This window comes from Aethalodelphis obliquidens, unplaced genomic scaffold, assembly GCF_003676395.1.
Source record: "Aethalodelphis obliquidens isolate GAN/ISIS:26980383/991018 unplaced genomic scaffold, ASM367639v1 scaffold83, whole genome shotgun sequence".
Classification (NCBI taxonomy): domain Eukaryota; kingdom Metazoa; phylum Chordata; class Mammalia; order Artiodactyla; family Delphinidae; genus Aethalodelphis; species Aethalodelphis obliquidens.
The window spans coordinates 111,584-132,369 of NW_020838027.1; the positions used below are offsets into that span (position 1 = coordinate 111,584).

Sequence of the window (20,786 nt, forward strand, 5' to 3'; positions counted from 1 at the left end):
CCTCAGCCTCCGGAAGTGCCACCTCCAAGCTTTTGCTGCCTAAAAAAGGCCCCTCCCTTCATCCCTAAGGAGAACGTTCTTGCAATGCCCAGGCCTTTCCAGGAGATGGCAGCACAGCCTTAAAAGAAGCCAACTTGCCAGCAGGTGTAGTGCTGTGGCTGCCGGAATGAGGTCAGGATATTTAAGGAAGTGGGAGGTTGCAAAAAGTCATATAAAAATAGGCTTGTGTTCTATTTCTGTGTCTCACCCAATCTTTGACTATGCAGGACCACATAGTGATCTGTCTGTCACCACACAACTTCAGCACTGCTGTGCCCGCCGACTGATTCCTGAACACCAGCACTCTGACACTCCCCACCCCTCACCCGCTTCTGAACGTACCCAGAACTTCTCAGCCTAAGACGTGGCAGTCCTAATGTATTCCACCTGAGGGAGAGTGAACAGGGGCTCATGACTCAGGCTTTGAAACCACCTAGCCTCCCCCGGGATAAAATGAGTGGAAACAAGGCAGTTCTCTCACATCTGTAAGACCTGACCCATCTCAATATTTGTTTTGCTGGAATGCTTTCATTTTGGGAAAACTAGTAAATGAGACTCAAAACCCACCTGATAGCCATCCCCCAGCCCACCCAAGCTCTGGGACCTGCCACTCTCCCTTCTGTTCGTCGGGTGCTCAGTGTATCTTGCCTGAGAAGTGTCCTGAGGGTGTGGATTTGCTCGGCTGCTTTGAGCAAGTGATGAGTCCGTGTTTCCATAGCGAAAAGGGCTCTGGTCTGGGAGATGAGCTACACCATTTGGAATCCCGAGGGCCTCTGAAAAGTCAGGCCAGTCCTCTGAGCCTCGGTTTTCTCATCTGAGGACGTTGACACCAACACCTGCCATGTGGGTGGTTGTAAAGGTCAGAAGAGGTCATGTGACAATGCCTAGAATGCCTTTTTAAAAACATTTATTGATTTGTTTGACTCTGCTGGATCTTCATTGCTGCACGTGGGAATCTTTAGTTGTGGCATGCAAACTCTTAGTTGTGGCATATGGGATCTAGTTCCCCGACCAGGGATTGAACCCGGGCCTCCTGCATTGGGAGCGCAGAGTCTTAGCCACTGGACCACCAGGGGAGTCCCTAGAATGCTTTAAATCACTGGAATAGTTCAGGCTGATAATAAGATGAGATGATAACTGGGGGTGGGTAAGGAGAAGAAAGAATCCAATTCCACCTCAAAGTCCTGTACTCTTACTTTCTGACCCAGAATCAGACTCTTGACCTTACAAAGGTCAGATGCCCACATGTCGAGTCTGCCCTTTCCAAGCTGGCCCTACATTCCGTGATGATAGGCAGCATCCTTAGCTGCCCCTCTGGGCACGTCTCGTCCAGCCAGAGCCCCTCTGTACAGGGACCCCAGTGGTGAAGCCCTGCAGGCAGTAGGATCATGCCTGGTGTGGACTTTGGCTAGAAGCAAGCCAAAGACATAAATATTGGCAGGGTGGAGATGATGGTTTTCCAGGCCGGTCACGGGCCCCAGACCTTCGTCAGTTAGATGGCATTTTTATGGCTCATTTTAGAGCCTGGACTTGGAGTTCAGGGCAGAACTCTGCTTCCCGTCTCCTCCTCTCCAGGCACACACACAGTGCTCACTTTGCTTCTGTGTCTAAGGAGTGTCGTCATCCCCACCCCGTGCAGTACTTTACAGCGTAGGAACGCCGGCTCAGTTTGGTGCTCCGGCATCAACCATGTGCCGGGCGCTGTTCCAAGTGCTTTACATCCACCTCATCTTAATCACCAGCAGCCCTGCGACAGCAGCCCTGCTGTAGCCCCCAAGTTGTGGGTGTAGAAGCCAAGGCAACAGGGCAGTCACACAGGAATGCAGAGGGGGGCTGGGACTTCAGTAAGGCAGTTTGGCTCGAGTGTTTTTTCTCAGCTGATAACGTAATTCTGGCTGTACAAGGTGCTCTCACCCTGTTTGAGCTGGACAGCAAACCTGTGAGCAAGGCAATACAGGTATATTATTCTTATTCCTATCACTAGATGGGAAATTAAAGCTCAGAAACTGTCTGAGTTCAAAACTCATGGTTTCAGTGGCAAAGCTGGAACAACTACTGGAGACTTCTCTCACCAGAGCCCACGGCAGGGCATTCTTCAGAGGGCTGGCAATAGCTCCTCCCTATCTGCCCTCAGGGCGACCGGGAGCCCCCCACACAGACCTGCCTTCCAATTTCCACATGTTCTCACCCACCCCGGGAGCCAGAGGGTTCGCCTGAGCAAATCTTCACGATGCCAGACCAGGCCTGATGTGAAACAAGTAATGGCTGCTCACTGGGGACTAGTCAGCCCTGCTCTGTCGTGGAAGGTGGAAGGATGCTGGGCCCTCCTGAGTCTTCCCTGGTCCCACTCAACTCAAGCTAATCACTCCTCCCTTCAAACTCCCCACTGTGCTTTGCATTTTCTTACAGTTATTTGTGCCATTCCCTTACTCAGCGGTGCCATTCCTTATCTCAGGGGGCATCTGGCATGGTGCAAAGCGGTAGGCGTGCGCTGCTCCAAGGGACCCCGCCTCCCCTGAGCTGTTCTGCATCATTTGATCGAGACTTGCAGGTACCCTCGCTGGTGAGCACTGTGAGAAAGGCTGCAAGCTGAGGAGCTACAGGCCCTAATGCAGCCCGCCAAAAAGGAGGGACACGTGGCGGTGTTTCCAGATACTGGTACCCCGGCCTGCCTACCTGCCTGTGAGTGATTTGCAATGTTCCTTCTAGTGCTCTCTTCCTTGTTTCCGAGGAAATAATCGAATAAACTTAGTCACCCTGAGTGATAGGATTTCAGGGTTGGAAGGAGCGTTATTCTACAGCCAAACTGAGGCCAGGAAGGGGAAGCGACAGCTGCTGTCACCCACGGAAAGATGCAGCACCCCTGCCCCCGACATTCTGCCCCAGAGAGGACCTCGCCTTGGCTTGAAGTGTTTCCTCACCAGCCCAGAGATCCCTGTGCTTTGGGGTGGGTCTCAGCATCCAAGGCCGCTGTTCGTGCCCAGATCCTGCTGGGAAGAGCACTCCCCACCCCAGGGCTCCCTCCCTGTATCCCCCCCCCAGAGCAGCTCTGGTCCCCAAAACCTGTGGCTTCCTTCAGCGGGCCCTCGGGAGGGGCTCTCAACATAGTTTTAATATTTCGGTTGTATGGTTACCTGAGATGATGCTACAATTGTTACTGATCAATAGATTTTATTTACTAGAGAAACATTCCAAAAGAGGGTTGATGGAGGGGCAATTAAAAGTGGTCATTTGTATTTAAAAGCCTGGGAACCACTGACAGAATCTTTATGTCCCAAATTATTTCCTGAAGTTGTTTCCCCAAATGGAATTTCGGGTCAGCAAGCCCTGATGAAGGCATATGGGCAGTGGGGAAGGAGGAGAAATGTTGGGAGGATTTCCAGAAATCTTCATTTCACACCTGACCCAGGTGAGGGCAGTGGAAAGAGAGGGGTGGTGAGAACCCCAAAGAAGCAGAAGGGCAGCGCTCCCAGCCCTGGAGGCTTCAGTCAGCCTGAAAATTGGGTTTCTTACTCAGCTGACTACAGCAAGGAAAACACACCTGTGCCCAACACTATCCCATGGGTCCAGGGCCTAAAAGAAATAAAGTAATAACTATAAAATAAACAAAAGGAATTGCAATTTGCCTTTGCATTTGTCTTAATGATTTTTCTCAGACTGTAACCTCAAAGGCCGTCTTGGTATCCTCACCCCGAGCCTCGTGCCCTGCTCCACAGGTAAGCTGACCCCACCCAGCATCTGGTTCCGGGGCAGGTTCAGAATGACACCAGGTGGAATGCTTGAAGGCTGGTAAAGTGAGGAAAACAGGTGTCGGAACATATTTTTTTAACCCATGACAATTCAGTTCATTTGAAAAATTGTTCAGGACTACTTGGCCAAGCTCCAGTTTGTTGGTTTTGTAAAAGCCTCTTTCCCTGCAAATCAGTCTGCGCAGGAAAGATCACCCTTCCGGGGGGTAATCAGGAAGCCCCAGGAGGTGCCGGTCCACGAGTCTGGGTTGTGAGCTTCCACCACCACAGGGCCTGACGTGGCAGCCCTCTCTCTGGCTCCATGTTAACGTGAGAAGTCTTGGGTGAGAAGTCTTTCTGGGGACAGCCTCAGTGTCTGTGGCAACAGGAGGGAGCCTGTCCTCTCCGGGGATGGGCTGCCCCAACAGACAGGCTGCCCCGGAGCCTGCGCAGACTCGCCTTGGGCGTCCTCTGGGAAGAAGGTCGTGAATGGTGAGGCGTGCGTCACCGTCCCTCCTATCTTGTGTCCTGCTGGGAAGCAAGTTTGTTCTTTGTGCGTCTGGTTCTGAAATGTAGTGGGACAGTGGGAGTGGACTAGGTAGGCTCACCACACCCTTCCCCTAATCCCTCATGACAAAAGGTGATTCCCTGGGTCACATGAAGGAGGGGTGAGTTCCCGAGTCCTAGGGATTGCAGAGAGCAGAGGTGGAAAACCGGAGGCTCGACCTACCCCTCGATGGTGAAACTGCTGTGTGGGTACAGCCTAGGAAGTAAACAGACGTGAAAGCGTCCCTTCCTGTCTTTCTGGGGCCATCCTGGAGGGACTCCATCCCCCTCTGGCTTCTCTTCACAGGCCTTGGGCGTAATTTCCACAGACACGCCTAAGAAAACGGTCTCTGGGGTTAAAGGATCCTCCTCACATTTTACAACCTCTAATCTGATTGTTTAGTACCTGCTCTTTGAACTGTTTTTGTTAAAATGATGCATACCCAGACAAGACCAAAAACTACAAGAATCACCTGAAATCCCACCATCCATAAGTGACAGCTTTAACCCTTTGATGGCCACCCTCCATAAACACAGCGTGCTCGTATGATTAGACATGACTGTGCTGCCCTGTGACCTGGTGTACGGTGTGCACAGGAGTCCTTCTTACTCCTCAAGTGGACATGGTACTACTCACACCTAAAACAAGAAATGAATAATCCTGCTGTTCCTGGTGACAGTTTACGTGCTTATAGTTCTTTGTAGTAAAAAGCAATTGTACCTCCTTGATCCCGTGGAAACTTGGGGCCGGGAGGAGACCTCTGGGGCTTCCATCGCCCTTGTCTGTGTGCTCAGTTCTAATCACCCCTCATCGTTAAGTTGTAAAGTGTAGTTCTTTACAGCTTAGAAAGCACCTTTACATTATTTTCATTGATCATCACGAAATGAGACGGTGGTAAACGAGACAAGTAATCACAGTGCGATGATGGTGCATGTGGAGACTCACGACTCCATGTGTGCAAGGCACTAACAGTCACAGCGGCATTTACTGAGAAGCCGCAGCGCCAGGCTCTGTGCAGGGGGCCTCACGTGGTCTCGGGATCCCCATCCTAGAGAGAGAATGCCTGAGGGTCAGAGAAGTCAAGTAGACCGATTGCGTGTCCCCAGTGGACCCTGGCAGGATTCTGATCCAGACGTTTCTGACTTGAGCATCCCTTCGGGCAGCACTCGACAAAACTCGGACCTGTGTGTCGTCTCCACTTCATAGATGAGGAAACCAAGGCCAGAGGTGAATGACTTGCCTCAAGTCCCAGGGCCAGGATTCTAACCATTTGCTTCTAAGCTGCTGCTTCCACTGCATGGGACCAGTCCCTTTCCTGTAACTAAAGGTGCTGGGTGGCAGAACTCTTCCCTCAAATCTCTGGAGAAGGGAGTTCTTGCTAAGATCCTTCAGGGAATTCCCTGGCAGTCCAGTGGTTAGGACTCCACAGTGGTTGGGGAACTAAGATCCTGCAAGTCGCGTGGCGTGGCCAAAGGAAAAAAAAAAAGATCTTTCAAAAATCCTTCCTGCCGCACTGAAACCTCTGTGCCTTCCTCAGAGGGAGCAAAGGTCAGCCTCTTGCGCAGAGACCGAGCTTGCTGCCACGCCCAGGCATGAGCCGAGGAGCTCAGAGCAGGCCCAACCCATCCCTTCTTCGTGACTTTCTTGTGCTTTCAGCATAGGGCAGAGTTGTCTAACTCATCCACTCCTTTCAGAGAGGAGAGAGCAAGCGCGCATTTATTCTTGAGGATATGAAACAAAGGATGATGAAACAAAATGGAATGAGATGCAGGGAAACTATTTAAATGCGGGGTGGGTGGAAGGCACATACAAGGAATGAAACAGCATCTTTTTGACATGTAGGCAAAGGATGGGCTTGTGAAGGCAATGAGGCAATCAAAGTTAATATTTTCCTCTTTAAAGACAGCAATTTTTATTCATAAAGCCCTCCTTGCTGGCACGAGCTCAAAGCATTTACTGAGTGCTGGATAATTACCCCTCCCAACAAACAATCTGGCAGGTAGGAAAAGAGAGATAATTATCCCTATTTACAGGTGGGGAGACGGAGCCACAACCAAAACCAGCTTCCGAGACCTGAAACCAGAAGGTGAGCCTCCTCATGGCACCTTCCGCCCCTGCGTCCAGACGTCCTCCTGAGAAAGGACAGCCCACTTGCTGGCAGGGGCTCGTCGGGAACTACAGCTCCCAGCAGACACCGAGAGGGGACGCTGTGCCCCTAGGGCCCGCTCCAGATTCCCAAATATGGAGAAGGACTGGGTTGGGGAAGAGGAACCGAGTGTTCCCCCTTGAGAGAGGGAGAGGGGGGAGGGTGAGGTAAGATCGGAATAGTCAACTCTATCACCTAAACGCCTGCCTGGGCTTTGAAAAGCAGCAGCCACAGTCATGGCCTCAGTAAATCTTTCTAGAAGAGCTCACCTTGAAATCAGGCAGTTATCTCAGCAGAGCCCTGTTTTCTCCTAAGATTAGGTGTGTGCTGTTCTAGGAGGGCAGATACCCTTTCTCTGAGTCCGACCAGCTCAGAAAGTGATGTTGGCAGTGGCGGGAAAGGAATCCAAGTGGAGGACAGCTCTGCTGCCATGGGAGCGACATTCCAGGGGCTGGGCTGGCAGCCGAGCCCAGGATGAGCGGGGAGGGCAAGGGTTACTCTTTTCCTGCTGTGGAGGCTGCTAAGCCCGCCTGGTAGGAAAGGACTCTTTCCCGTTCTGTCTTCATTGTGTCAACAAACATTTCTAAAAGCACATCCACTCGAGGTCCTGGGCTGGATGCTGGGCAGGATACGCATCACCGAGACCAGATCTCTGTCCTCAGGACGCTTTCTACAGGGGAGGACAGGCACACGAGGAAACAATGCGAGGCGGTGTGCTTTTTGTTTGTTTGTTTTTTATTTTTGGCTGTGTTGGGTCTTCATTGCTGTGCGCGGACTTTCCCTAGTTGCAGCAAGCGAGGGCTACTCTTCGTTGCGGTACGCGGTCTTCTCATTGTGGTGGCTTGCTGTGGAGCACGGACTCTAGGTGCGCGGACTTCAGTAGTTGTGGCACGTGGGCTCAGTAGTTGTGGCGCACGGGCTTAGTTGCTCTGTGGCATGTGGGATCTTCCTGGACCAGGGCTCGAAGCCGTGTCCCCTGCACTGGCAGGTGGATTCTTAACCACTGCACCATCAGGGAAGTCCCAGGTGGCGTGTTATTTACACTGTTCATCTAGCGTTGTTACCCACCACCCACCATGTGCCAGCCGCTTGGAATCCGATGGGAAAGACAGAAAAAGCAAAGCTTCTGCTCTCGTAGATTTCCGTTCTGGTAGCCCTGGATGTCGGGGGGACGAGTCCTCCAAGCAGCGGGAACAGCAGGTGCAGGGCCTTGAGATGGACATGAACTTGGTGAGTCTGAGAGTGACCAGTGGGGCTGAGGGGCCGGATGAGGGCAAGAGCAGGAAGAAACAAGTAAGAGACCTGGGCCGGGTCGAGTCACGCCTTCAGAGCTGTCTAAGGATGAGATGCGTGCATTTCATTCCAATCCTAACAGAAGCCGTTGTTTCTGGGCAGTGGTTTGACATCTGAGGTACAGTGCCAGACTTCCAAAGGAGTTTGGAGTGGCGAGGAGAGGTGTCCCTGAGCTGAGTGGGCAGGGAAGGGGAGCAGAGTGGGGAGCCGAGCGTCACGGGGCAAACAGGAAGATCTCCAGGAGCCAGGATGGTACCTGGCGGGTTCCGATCAGCAATCTGCCGCAGCTGTGGTCGTGTGAGGGTAGCGGGTGGTGCGGCCGGAGGGGAGGAGATTTACAGTCTCCACGTCAGAAGGCTCTGGAGCACAGTAATGTGGACACTATTCTCAGGCTTCCGTGTCCATTTGAGGACCTGGTCTCCTCCAGGCGCCGACATCTGCTCCTGAAAGACTTGATGCTATGAAGGCTTTCAAGTCCCACGTTGAAATTGAGGTGACTCCGAAGAGCACCGTTTACATTGTGAAAGGCGCCGCATCGAATGACACAAGCCGCAGGCGGAAGGTACCCTCGGGGCCGTGCACAGCGGAGGTGCTGGTCCGTGTTCTGGGGGACGGAGCGCCGAGTAGCCGCCGGGTGACTCGCAGTGCTTAGCGGCTTCCTTCACCACTAAGACGGAAGCCCCGCGAGCCGGCTGCAGAGCAGCAAGGGGAACGGGGTGCAGAGAACCGTGAGACAGGCGGAGGGTAGGATGGAAAAGAGAGGGATTGAAAGAGGAGGCCGGGGAGAGGCACTAAGAGGGGAGTAAAGGGTGGTGGGGGGTGGCTGGGCTCTCGGGAGCGCTGCCCCGGGTCTAGAATCCCTCTCCTGCTGTGGTTGTCTCGGTGCCACTGGCCTGTGGGCCTCAGGACGGCGGCTGGCTGCCCAGCCGAGCCACACTCTGCTCTGGGGTCTGTCTCATTAAGACCCCGCCCCTGAGACAGTCAGCCTGACCTCCAGTTCCTGGACAGCAGGACAAGCTGTACACCTACCTTAAGCGCCTCACCAGGGGTCTCGTCCTAAGTGTTCCCTTTCTACCTGAATTTGGGGGAACCATGGTGCTGTCCCAATAGGTCAAAGCAGAATAAACTCAAAGCGAAGGCCATGCCCGGCCACGCCCTCTTCTTCCCCAACCTCAGCAGGCAAACGGAAGGGCACTTGCCCGAGCAGGGGGCGGCAGGCTGCTGTGCGTGCGGCGGCTTCGGGGGGGGGGGGGGGCGGTCATTTCACGTTCCCGGCAATAGGAAGTGGCGGTCACACCAAGGCTCCGCCACCCACCATGTGCCAGCCGCTTGGAATCCGATGGGAAAGACAGAAATTTGACAGCAAAGCTGTCAGACACAGGAGGCCCAGCAGAGCCCACCGCGAGCCCAGACTCCAGCGGCGTCTCCTCCCCAGCCTCTCACGGGCCTCCAGCCCCCTGGTCGCTGCACGTGAGCAGGGCTGCCCCTTACTTCCGGCTGCACGCCCACTCAGGAACAGGGGAGCAGCCAGACCTCAGCGTGGCGGTCTCCATGTGCGTGTGCGGCAGGAAGCCTCGCCCCCCTAAGCTGCCCTGCGCCGCACCACGGGCCCGCTGCTCCCGAACCTGGGCTCTAGTACGGGCTGCATACTTGGCGGGGGGCCGAGGCCCCCGGCGCACTGGGCCCCCATCACCTCTGCAGGCAGTGGCCCGCATCACCTCCGGGACCCTCCCCGCCTGCCTTCCCAGCCCTGCTCTCACGCCCAGCTCCAGGCCGCTCTCCTGACCCACCCTGCTCTCCCCAGACCTGGGCCTCTGAGCGGCTTACTCCCTCCTCTTGGGGTCCCCTTCTGGCTTCCTGGACAGGCTCACCCCCAGAGTTCAGCACAGTTATCACCTCCTCTGGGAAGCTTCTCCTTGACCCCCCCCTTCTCAGGTAGATTCAGTGCCTCCCTGGCTGTGTTCTTGTAGGGCCTGTACTTGCCTGTATTGTAGCGGATGAGCCATCTGTTCACTTCAGAGAAGCCCCCTGTGAACAGCTAACTCCTTTAGGGTAGAGAGCTGTGTATTTTACTTTTGTATTTCCAACTCCGAACCCAGTGAGGTGGTCGTGAATGTTTGTTGAATGAGTGAGTAGCCAGGATCCCTTGGCCTAATGAGTACCAAGGTCTCCTCCAGTGAGGTCTGATAAAGAAGTAAGGCAGGACCTGGGTTTTCTGGGCCAAGTAACACTTCCCCTCCTAGAACCCTGGCTTCGCTGGCGCTCTCAGGGCCCCCTCTGCCTTCCCCGCTCCCACCCAGTCGTCACCCCCGCGTCGTGCCACCCTCTGCCCTGAGGTTCCCCTTCAGGACTTGTTTGGCCACGAAAATACTAGTGCCTTTCCGCATTACCAAGAAGAGGGCACCTGCGTCCATGGTTGTCAGCTTTCCTTTCCCCCTCCTCCTAGATCAGGAGCATGTTGGCTGCTGGCACCTGTCCCAGACTGTGTCAGATGGGGCCCCGTCCCCATCCATCCCAGCTCCCCACTGAAGCAGGGAGGGGCCACGAAACCTCAGCAACGGTCTAGAGGTGAGAAGTGAACTCAGTATGAAAAATAAGATTTGTGCAAGCAAAGCACAGAGGTTGAGATGATCAGCATTTAAGGGGAGGGGAGGCCTGGTGGGACGCGGCTGGTCCTGTCCCGGAGAGCTCTTGCAGGCAGGTTGGGGAGCTGGGCTGGAAGGTCAAGGAAGTTAGGTGTCCACGGCAAGTGCTCCTGACGTGCTCAAGGTTTTAATAGATTTCCACCGCAGGGTGTCTGCTTGGGGTCAGGGTTGGGGGTGAGTGCGAGACCCCGGGAAGTCCTTCCTGCTCTGGAATTCCATGCTCAGGGATGGCTGTGGACTTCCGGGGACCCGAGTACCATTCATTGGAGCTATTTTTGGTCTGCAGTAAGTTAGCCAGGCCGCGGGGCTGGGAAAGCGCTACCGCTGAAGGAGGTGATTCACTGGGACAGGATGCCCTGAGGCCACGTTGTGAGCCCCTGGGATCCCAGAACAAGGGTCTCTAGTGTTTGGGACGCCCTGGGTTCAGGGGGTAATCTCTGCAGGGCCTTCAGCAGAGAGAGGGCAGGGAGGGCCCTCAGATGAAACGGCAGAGGCTTTTGAACTCCTTCTCCCATACCTGACGTCAGCCCATGAGCCAGGTTTGACTGCACAAACTATCCCGCTGGGTGCTTATTAGTATCCCATTTGACTGAGGCTCAGAAAGGTTAAGAAACTTGCCCGAGTTTACCAGGTAGCAAATGCCAGAGCCAAAATTCTAACCCATAAATCTGACAGCAAAGCAACTGCACCACAGCACTCCATGCTTGAGGGCCCCTCCCAGAGGGACGGAGCCAGTGTGTCCCGGGGAGGGAGGGGGATGCATGGGAGAGGACTGAGCTCTCGGCGCCCAAGGGGCACACTGCGGCATCCTGCGTTGTCCTTTCCTCCAACCCTTTCATTCCAGCAGGGCCAGCGCTCAAAGGCTCTGCAGGAGAAGAGTTTGGACCTGAAGAGGTGTCCTGAGGCGGTGGACAGAGCTCTCGTCTGGGCAGGAGTGTCCTGGTTCTTTTTCTGGTTAATGCAGGACAAGCTACTTACCCTCTGATCCTCAGTTCCTTTATCAAGGAAAGGCAGTGGGATGGGATAGAGGAATTAGGATGAGTAAATGCCCACTGTACTGACCTCACTAAGTTACAAAGACAAAACGGAACCCTGAATAAATAAGTCACCAAATATAGTCATGTTATAAAAATCCTAAGTTCTTATCTAGTTGACTCTCCAGCTCAAAATGTTTTGTAGATATATTTTGGCGCTCAAATGGCTCAGCCCAAGTCGTGAGGCGTCCTAGGGTTCTCTGTGAGTCTCTCTGGCCAAATCACCCAAGGTCATCCTCAAACCCTTGACTGGTTCCACTCTTGAGCAGCTGTTTACTTCTGACATGAACAGCCTCAATTCCACTTTCTGAAAAGTCAAAGAGCCCGGCTCTTTCTCCCCACTGGAACTTTGCAGAGTCCACGTCCATAACTCGGAGTCCTTGGTCTGGTCACCCCCTTCAGTCCACGTCCAAAAGAGGCCACGGCTTGTCCACATTGTATCTTCACAGCTAACTCAGCGCACGGCACACAGCGGTGCTCGGCGAACTTTGATGCATACGTGAACTTTCCCCTGATTTCTCCCCCCCCATCCCCACTGATGTTTTCATTGCCATGGAGATGGGGATATTTCTGACCTCATCCTTTGGGAGTACCACAGAGATTAGCTAATTAATAAGGTGGGGAGGGCGAAGCTCTCCTGGCACTTAGTGTTTAACCGAAATGGCTGGGAGACAGTGGTGAAACCCCAGGGCCTTCTCAGAGCATCGTGAAGACACACAGTGGGAGCCCTGACCCTTGATGTTCGTTGCTCTGGGACCCTCCTCTCTTCTGTTGGCAGGCGTTCCCCCAGCGTCCATCCTGGAGGCTGACCCCCCTACCAACTCCCCTGCACAGTGCCCCTCCCTCAGGGGATCCTTCCTGCAGCTGTGCAACAGCTGGAGCCTTTGGGAGCCCCGCAGGGTCCAGAGGCCACAGTCACCTGCTGCCAAAGTCACCCCCCCGCACCCCCCACTTTCCCGTTTCCCAGATCAGGTGGGCGGGGGTGGGGGGCACGGGTCCAAGGGTATGAGGAAGGGCAGTTTACTTGGCTTTCCCCCGTGATAGAAAAGTGAATTGGAATGGCCACTGGCAGTGAATAAACCAGAGCAAAAGACCCATGCCAGCTGGTGACCACTGGAAAAAAGCAGCAAATTCATGAATTACCCTATTTACACCAGAAATAAACTAATAGTTTGGACCTTTGCTTGATAGGTTGTGCTGGAATTATAGGCCGTTCATGAAGACACATGCGTGAAGCTGGTTTCCACCCCTCCTTACTCATTGACGGCTTTGGCACCAAACCCTAATGTTCCACTCCACCAAGCCTTGCTGGCATCCTGGGTAATCAGTGTCAGACAGACCAACCGTTTACAAACTGGGAATCGCAACCCATTAGTGTGTCAGGAAACTGATTTGGAGGATTGTGACTAGATTCTTTTTTTTTTTTTAAGAAACAGTATAGAAATAAAATATCAGAGTACTTCACATGTAGGAAGGGTAGTTTGGGGGTAAAATGTTTATTTCAAAGACATGTATGTTATTATATGATAACATATACTAATAACATATTATTTCAGTAACATAATACATGTGTACTAGGTCATGACATCAAATACACTTTTTATTATGGACCATAGTCAAAAGTTTAAAAGGGATAAGAGTATGTATAAAGGAATACTATTCAGCCTTAAAAGGAAAGGAAAGTCTGACACAGGCTACACTGTGGATGAACCTCGAGGACATTGTGCTCAGGGAAATAAGCGAGTGACGAAAGGACAGATACTGTGAGACTCCATTTATAAGAGGAGCTTAAATAGTCACATTCATAGAGACAGAATGTACAGAGGTGGTTGCCAGGGTCCAGATGGGGGGCAGGGAGTGGGGAGTTCGTGTTCAGCGGGAACAGAGTTTCAGTTTTTTGTTTTTTGTTTTGTTTTATTTATTTATTTGGCTGTGCCGGGTCTTAGTTGTAGCAGGCGGGATCTTAGTTCCCTGACCAGAGTTAGAAGCCGCGCCCCCTGCATTGGGAGCGCAGAGCCTTAGCCACTGGACCACCAGGGAAGTCCCCAGAGTTTCACTTTTGACGATGACACATCCCATGGACGCCGCCAGCCGTGGTGGTAGCACAACACAGGGGAATGTGCTGGCACGCGATACTCTCGTTGCTCTCAGTACACTTCCAGTGATCAGGAGGGTAGATTTTATGTTTTGTGTGTTTCACCACAGTTTTTTAAGAAGCTGCAGGGGAAGCCTCCTGGGTCCTCACTGTCAGTGACGTCACCCCCACTCACTCCCAGCTCCCTTTCTCCAGGGCCGTCCCCAGGAACCGTTCACCGCCCACCCGCTGACCTAGGCCTCCTGCCTTTCCTGCTTCCTCCCCTTCTGAAACCCGCTGTGCCCGCGCCCCCAGCTCACAGCATCATGTAAGCCCCTGGTCACCCAGCTCTTCTGGTCGGGCCACCTTCACTCCTTCCCGGTCTTCGTGAGGGCCCTGCCCTCCACTCATCCCCCGGAACTGCACCAAGAGTGAGGTGTCTGCATTTCAGTCTGATCTTCACGCTTCCCCACTTGAACCCCCAATGGCTCTCTGTTGCTCTGAGGGAAGCCGTTAGCCGGGCAGAGAAGCCAGCTGGACGTCGCTCCTGGCTAACCTGCACACCGCCCGCCCATCCTCCTTTAACTGTACTTGCAGTTCCCCGAGTTCGCCCAGCTTTCCTTTGCTTCTGAGTCTTGGCCTGGGGTCTTCCCCACCTCACTTGTTCTGTACACGCCCAAGTCCTATCACTCGAGCCTGGGTTGGCACCCAGCCCCTCTGAGAAGTTTCCCTCTGCCCTCGTAAGGCCAGATCTGGGGCCCTTGAGTGAGTGAGGTCGGATCAGAGCACTTATTGTGCGGCACAGCAGTTCCTTGTGTGAGTCTCCTCTCCTGACTGTCCTCTGTGCCCTCCTGAGGCCGGCGCTGCACCCGATTCCTCCCTGCGTCCCTGGGCCTGCCACGCTGACTGCCCCACGGTGGACACTCTCTGAGGGGTGAGTGGGTAGGCACAGGAGGATGTTCGAATGTATGGATTTTCACAGGTTTTGAAATTCAAATCTGGGAATCAGTTTTGGTCAACACTTTCAGCTGGAAATACCTTTGATCAAGGTCTAAAGAATGATTTATCCAAATTAGTAACAGTTGCTATATTTGTGTAACATTGAACATCCTATAGAACACTGTCATTTCTTTTTCTTATTTGACACAATAACTTAAGTAAGAAGGAAGGCCTTTGTCATCACACATGGCACGTGAGGAAGCTGTGGGTTGTCCAAGGTCAGCAAGTTAGTCAATGGCAAAGGCAGGACAAGGGCTTACATCCCTCCCACTCACTTTACCATGATCCCTTTAACTTTCAGAAATGAAAAGAATCAGAGTAATTAGTCCTAAAATCAGGACGTTTCAGAGAACAGGGAGTATATATTTTCTGGCCTTTATAGGGTCCTACTAAGGTCCCAGTTCACAGGTACTTAGTAAATATGAACTAGCTCCACTCTGGCAAAACCATCCCTGCTGTGCCTTGCTTCTTCTACATTTTCCAGAAAAAGAAACAAAACCAAGCCCCCTAAGGACTGCTGTCCAGCAACGTGCTGGGAGTTTTTCCTTGTATTCGCTCTACACCTCTGTGTTGCAAAATCCAGCCCAGTTTCTTTTATTTGATTCTCAGCTGTGAGAATATTATTTGTACCCCATCTGCATCCAAAGAGTTAGAAAAAAGAAAAGAGTTTATCACTCATCCCCATAAAATAACCTCTTCCTCTGCCCTTCCTAGTCCAAGGTAAACAGTTCTAACTGCATTTGGCAAAGGATCTATTTTCCAGTCACTTTATTTTTTTCTTATACGGACACTACCAATTGTTCCCAGTCTCTTTTTTACTTTTAAAGCCAACACTGGACATCGGTCACTAGTAAGATCTGGTTAAAGCCAAGAATAGTGAGAGGATGACTTCAAGGACATTGGGCCACTTTAGAGCATCTCAGGCACACAAATCCAGCTGCTGTGCGCACAGGGCAAGTACAGAAAGATCAACCAAGGCGGCAGAAAGCCCTCCCTCCTCCTGCACAGGCACCACGGCCGCTCTCCCCTCTGTCTAGGTCAGTTAAGTACTGATAACTGTCTTTTGCAAAGGAAAAGTGACCAAAGCCTGAAGCTCTGATTTCAGGGACATTGAGAAGGTCCTGGTCTATGTAATCACAAGTCCTGGAGTTTTCAGAATTATCCCGACTTCAGAAACAACATTAAATGACCCTAGAAGTTGCAACATTTCTATTTCTGAATTATACCTAAGAAGAAGCTTCTTACATCTAAAATCAATTATAAAAAAGATCTTTTGGTGGACAATGTGTCCGAATTTTTTTTTTTTTTTTTTTTTTTTTTTTTTTTTTTTTTTTTTTTTTTTGCGGTACGCGGGCCTCTCACTGTTGTGGCCTCTCCCGTTGCGGAGCACAGGCTCCGGACGCGCAGGCTCAGCGACCATGGCTCACGGGCCCAGCCGCTCCGCGGCATGTGGGATCTTCCCGGACTGGGGCACGAACCTGCGTCCCCTGCATCGGCAGGCAGACTCCAAACCACTGCGCCACAAGGGAAGCCCAATGTCCGAATTTTTTATGTAAAAAGATAGTCAATAAATCCAAGTTTCTCACAAAGCAGCATCGTCCTGCTCGCCCCAGCCTACAACTCCACGACTAGAGCTTCATTCCTTTTTACTGTAAGGCGTTGCCAGGGCTATTAGTGGGCAAATATCCCCATGAGAGATGCTATTTTATAAACTTTTATCAGACATAACTTGGAATGTGTCTTAGATTCTTTGCTGAAAGCAAAGTTTTGATCAGGAGAGAGGAAGGCAAGAGCTAAGATTAAGGTGATGTTGTTCAACCATTTTGTTATTATCACATCTTAAAGAGTGTTTTTTAGTATCTTTTTTCTGATTGACACTCCCCCAAAGAAATTTTAATACTATAGATACACTGTATATCTGTTTGTGTGTGGTGTGAATATCAGTGCTTTATACATAAAAATACTAAGGTGTTTTTCAGACCCTAACCTGAGAACCAGTCCCCCTGCTTGGGGGCAACAGCGCCCGTGAGCATGCGTCTGGAGAAGCCACCACCCACAAGGGAAACGCGAGTTTGGCTAAGAAGTTGCGGCACCTGAGCCAAGCTCCTTGGGCAGAGCTGCTTGGCCGGTCCGACCATGCTGCCCCCTGCATCCCAGACTGCAGGGCCAGGATTCAGCCCGCGCAGCCTCCCTGGGTCTCGTTCTTCCAGCCCTGACAGGACCCAGGGTAACAGCCCCTGAGCAGGACAGAATGTTGCTGGGCATGTAGATTCCCAGGCGACATGGGTTCACTACGGACGCAGAGGTGTTAGTTCACAGGGCTGCAGGGATGGGCTGCACTCTCCACCCTGTGGCGGCTGAAGGGAGGGCCTGGCACCATGGAACACGTGACTGGCAGAAAGGGGGAAGGAGTACCAAGGCCCCCGCCCTGGAGGCAACAAGACACTGCTAAGAAAAACCATCGCCAAGTGCTCACCAGAGCCAATGGTGTCTTTTTTTTTTTTTTAATTCTAGTTACTGCCTTGGTAACTGGAAATTCCAAACTGTCTGATTTTAAAAGAGCCCGAAAGATGAAAGATGAGAAGAAAAACAGAGGAATTAGAAATCCGAGGCAGCAAAGAGCAGCAGATAAAAAGCTGCCCCCCGACAGATGCAGATCTGGACAAAGAGAAAGTAAACAAGATAACCCCAGCTAGGGTTGTCCAAGGAAACAAGAAAGGTTTCTATAAATATAACCAGAAAAAAAATATTTGTCTTAGCTGATGAGATCACCACACATGGCTCATGATAGGGATCTTTTGTTGCTCCCTTAATTGAAGATTGGAGGAGAACAAAACTGAGGCAGAACTCAGACTACTGGCCACAAGGCCTGGGTTCCAGCAAGCAGGCTCAGTTTTAATTAAATGCAGCTGGAGTCATTAAGACGTGATGCCATCGATCTGGACTGTGGCCTGTATTTTCACTGACGTGCTGGCCCCGACGCCCAGCAACAAACAGGCTGGCGGCTTCTCCACACCCTGCAAATGGGGTCAAACACAAGAGGAAGCATGTGGCCCTGGACGCAGATCTAGGGGCGAGAGAGGCTTCCCAGGGACCCCTTCGTCTCTGCAGGGGTCACTGTGTGGGACCAGAGCAGGAGGGGAGCTGGAATCCCTCCAGATGTCCACCCCGCTAGGGGCCAAGCCGCATTCCAGGCTGGGACTGTGGCAGTGAACGGGGCAGGTCCCCACCTCGAGGAACTTCCACTTGGAGCAGGGGTGGGAAATGGGGGCAGCGGGAGACAGACAACACAGTGATTACGTCAGGTAATTTCCCATGCTGACAGGTGCTTGGGGACAGAACATGAAGCGAGGCGGGGTGATGGGAGGGGCCCACTAGCTCAGGAGGTGAGGCGGGGTGATGGGAGGGGCCCACTAGCTCAGGAGGTGAGGCTGGGTGATGGGAGGGGCCCACTAGCTCAGGAGGTAGGGCAGGCCTGTCTGAGCAGGTGTTGCCACCTGGAAGGTGAGGAGGCCACCGAGTCCCAGGGTGAGTGTTTCCATGGAGGGAAAGTCTCTGAGTCAGGAAAGTACTCGGCATGTTGAGACGACATACAGAAGGCCAGTAGGGCAGTATCCTGTAGACCACGGGAGAAGGGGCAGGTGCCCGCAAATGCAGACAGGGCCAGTTTTGTAGGGCCTGGTAGGACACGGGCAGGGATTTGAAGTCTGGAGAATTTTTAGGGGAAGAGCGCTATGATGCAGTATCTGTCTATTTTAGAAAGATCACTAGGGCTCATGTGGAGGACGGACCCGGCCAGAGGGGGCCAAGAATGGAGATGGGAAGATAGGGACCGTGGTCTGAGGAACAGAGAGAGCCGTGGTGGTTTAGATGTGGTGGAGGTGGTGAAGTAGTTAGCTGTGGTACTTCATGCAATGCATTTTGAAGGTGAAACGGAGAGGGGTATTCATAGAGAAAGCAGAGTTAAGGATGACTCGTAGGTTTTGTCCTGAGCAACAGAGTAAATAGTGGTTTCACTCAATAAGATGGAGAAGACAAGGAAATCAGTGGGTTTGGAGTGGGAAGCAGTCCACTCAGTTAAGTCTGAGATGCCTGCTCTTATTCTCTCTTGGACTCCAAGAGAGTTTGGTGAGACTTATGCCTCAGTTTCCTCATTTTGAAATACAGTAGCACTGACTACATTATAGGGTTGGCGTGAAGAGTAAATGAGTTAATATGTATGCAGTGGTTAGGAGAGTTCCTGGCACACAGTCAGCAGCAAGATAGACGTGTTTAGTATTAATATTAAGGCAATTTTTTCTTTTTAATTGCAAATAATGAGGGGAGGAGAAGGGGCAAATAATTGAAAATTTGTGAGAGAAAGGGAAGAAGCAAGGTGAAGAGCTTGTGGAAACACGGGATGGTTTCCGGAGTCCCGGTAGAAGGCTGACCTCAGATAGAACAGGGGCACGTGTGCAGCTGAAGCTGGGACCCCCGCCCACGTGGCACAGATGCATCCGGACGCAGGGGCGGCGGTGGGAGGTGACGGCTCTCCTCTGACCACACCGTTTTCTCCACGAAGCATGGGGCAGGGGCCTCATCTGGTGTGAAGGGCAGGGAAGGGAGACTCAGAGTGAGGGTCAGGAGTATGAGATGGTTTCTGCAGAGGCGGAGGATGGGCTCACTAGGAGGGCAGAGCCTGGCAGGTGGGAGAAGCACGAGCATCTCAAACAGCCTCACGCAGCACAAGGCTGGTGTGCTGCCCGTTCCAGGTATTTATTCTCAGCTGAGCAGGTGTTTGGTGAGTAGCTGCTGTGTGTCTGGTGCTGGGCTGCATGCTCGTAAAGGGGGTAAAGAGGGGGACAAGGTTTGTGCAGTCTGGATGAAGAGAAAGGTTTTAGGTGAAAAGAAATAACTGGAGGACAAATGTAGTTCAATCTGGAGCCAAAAGACCAAACCACAGAAAACCGTGCTGCCAAATTCAGGGTGATGGAATGTGTGTGTGCCGGGCCCGTAAGGATGGCCTCCCGGGGAAGTGGATACGAGCTCGGAACTCACTCAGCCACCCCCAAACCGGAGGCCGCTGCTGCCTGTCATCCCTGGACCTCTGAACCGTCTGTCATAAATATTCCGCAAGACGGCTCTAATAAGGTACAGCTGACTCACCTGCTTTGTCTGAGGGCCCATCTGACATCATCAGTAGAAACAGTAGCAGAAGCCTACAGCGGGCTTCTGCTAGGTTTCCTTTGGGGGTGTGGTTGGGTGGGGAGTGTGCCTTCTGAAACAAGAAAAGGTCTCCTTCCATCTTAACTGGCTCTCCTCTCCCTGACACCATCATTTGCAGTGCATGTGGTGGAGAGCAAACTGGGAAAGCTTCTGGCAGGAAGATAACCAGAAAGGTCACGCTTGAAGTGCAGCCACATCCTTCTCCCCTGGCGTTGGGACCCAATTCTTCCTGTTGCTGCACCATGGAACAGTCTGTTTTGTTATCAAGAATTGTCAACCTCGTCCAGCTCTGAGGCCAGACTTCCTCTGAGGCCCTGGGACCTCCCCCAGCAAAGGGTCCCCACGAGCCTCTACTGCCTCCTGTAAACGGGCTTAGGAGGGGCGGGAGAAACTCATGGCTAAACCCCAAGATGTGCCCCTCAGTGTGTTCCAGGCAGGAGGAGCCAAGACTTGATCTGCGCTGGCAAAGTTATTTTTTAAACTGGAATTGCTGGTAAGGCTGCTTCCCTAAAAGGCAACTCAAATCCTGTCTCCTGCTCTCCCTTTCCTGGAGCTGTGGCTCTCTGCCATCATGCTGCTGCCGAGGCTTCTCCAGACTCTCTAAGGGACAGGGCTCTTCTGGTCCACTCTCCCCGTCTCCATCCCTTATCGCCCCACTCAGCCACCCGCAGCCCATCCAGGATAAAACTGAATGTTTGGGAAGTTTTCCCAGTAACGCCCTATAAAGTAAAATACACCTAATTACACACGGTGCAGCCCACCGTCCACACCTCCAGACCCTGGGGCGGCACAGGGCCTCCTAGCGTCACTTCCCGAAAGGCTTAGGCCCAGGCCAGGCCACTTCAGAGCCTGCACCTCTGTGGTCTGACCTCATCTTGGGCCGTTGCTGTCTATCAGATCTCTTGGAAGTCAGATGACGCTGGTTATCCTGCCTGCGTCCTCCTGATGTTTGTGACTCGCTCAGAGTAGAGAAGGTGTCACAGCCTATGAGGAAGATAGGTTCATAGGGGACCCGGATCTCATTTGCCCTGATTTGTGAACTGGAAGGAGAGAGGCCCGTGAGGCTTCTGTGGGTC

At 52.5% G+C, this 20,786-nt stretch overlaps 1 long non-coding RNA gene across 1 annotated transcript; it reads left to right on the plus strand.

Annotated features, from left to right (window-relative positions):
• The first annotated feature begins 5,406 nt into the window (after positions 1–5,406).
• LOC113612998 (uncharacterized) lies at positions 5,407–13,306 on the plus strand. The gene is made up of 3 exons (XR_003430045.1): positions 5,407–6,105; positions 6,348–6,627; positions 10,200–13,306. It is a non-coding gene; the product is annotated as an uncharacterized LOC113612998 (long non-coding RNA).
• The last annotated feature ends 7,480 nt before the right edge of the window (positions 13,307–20,786 follow it).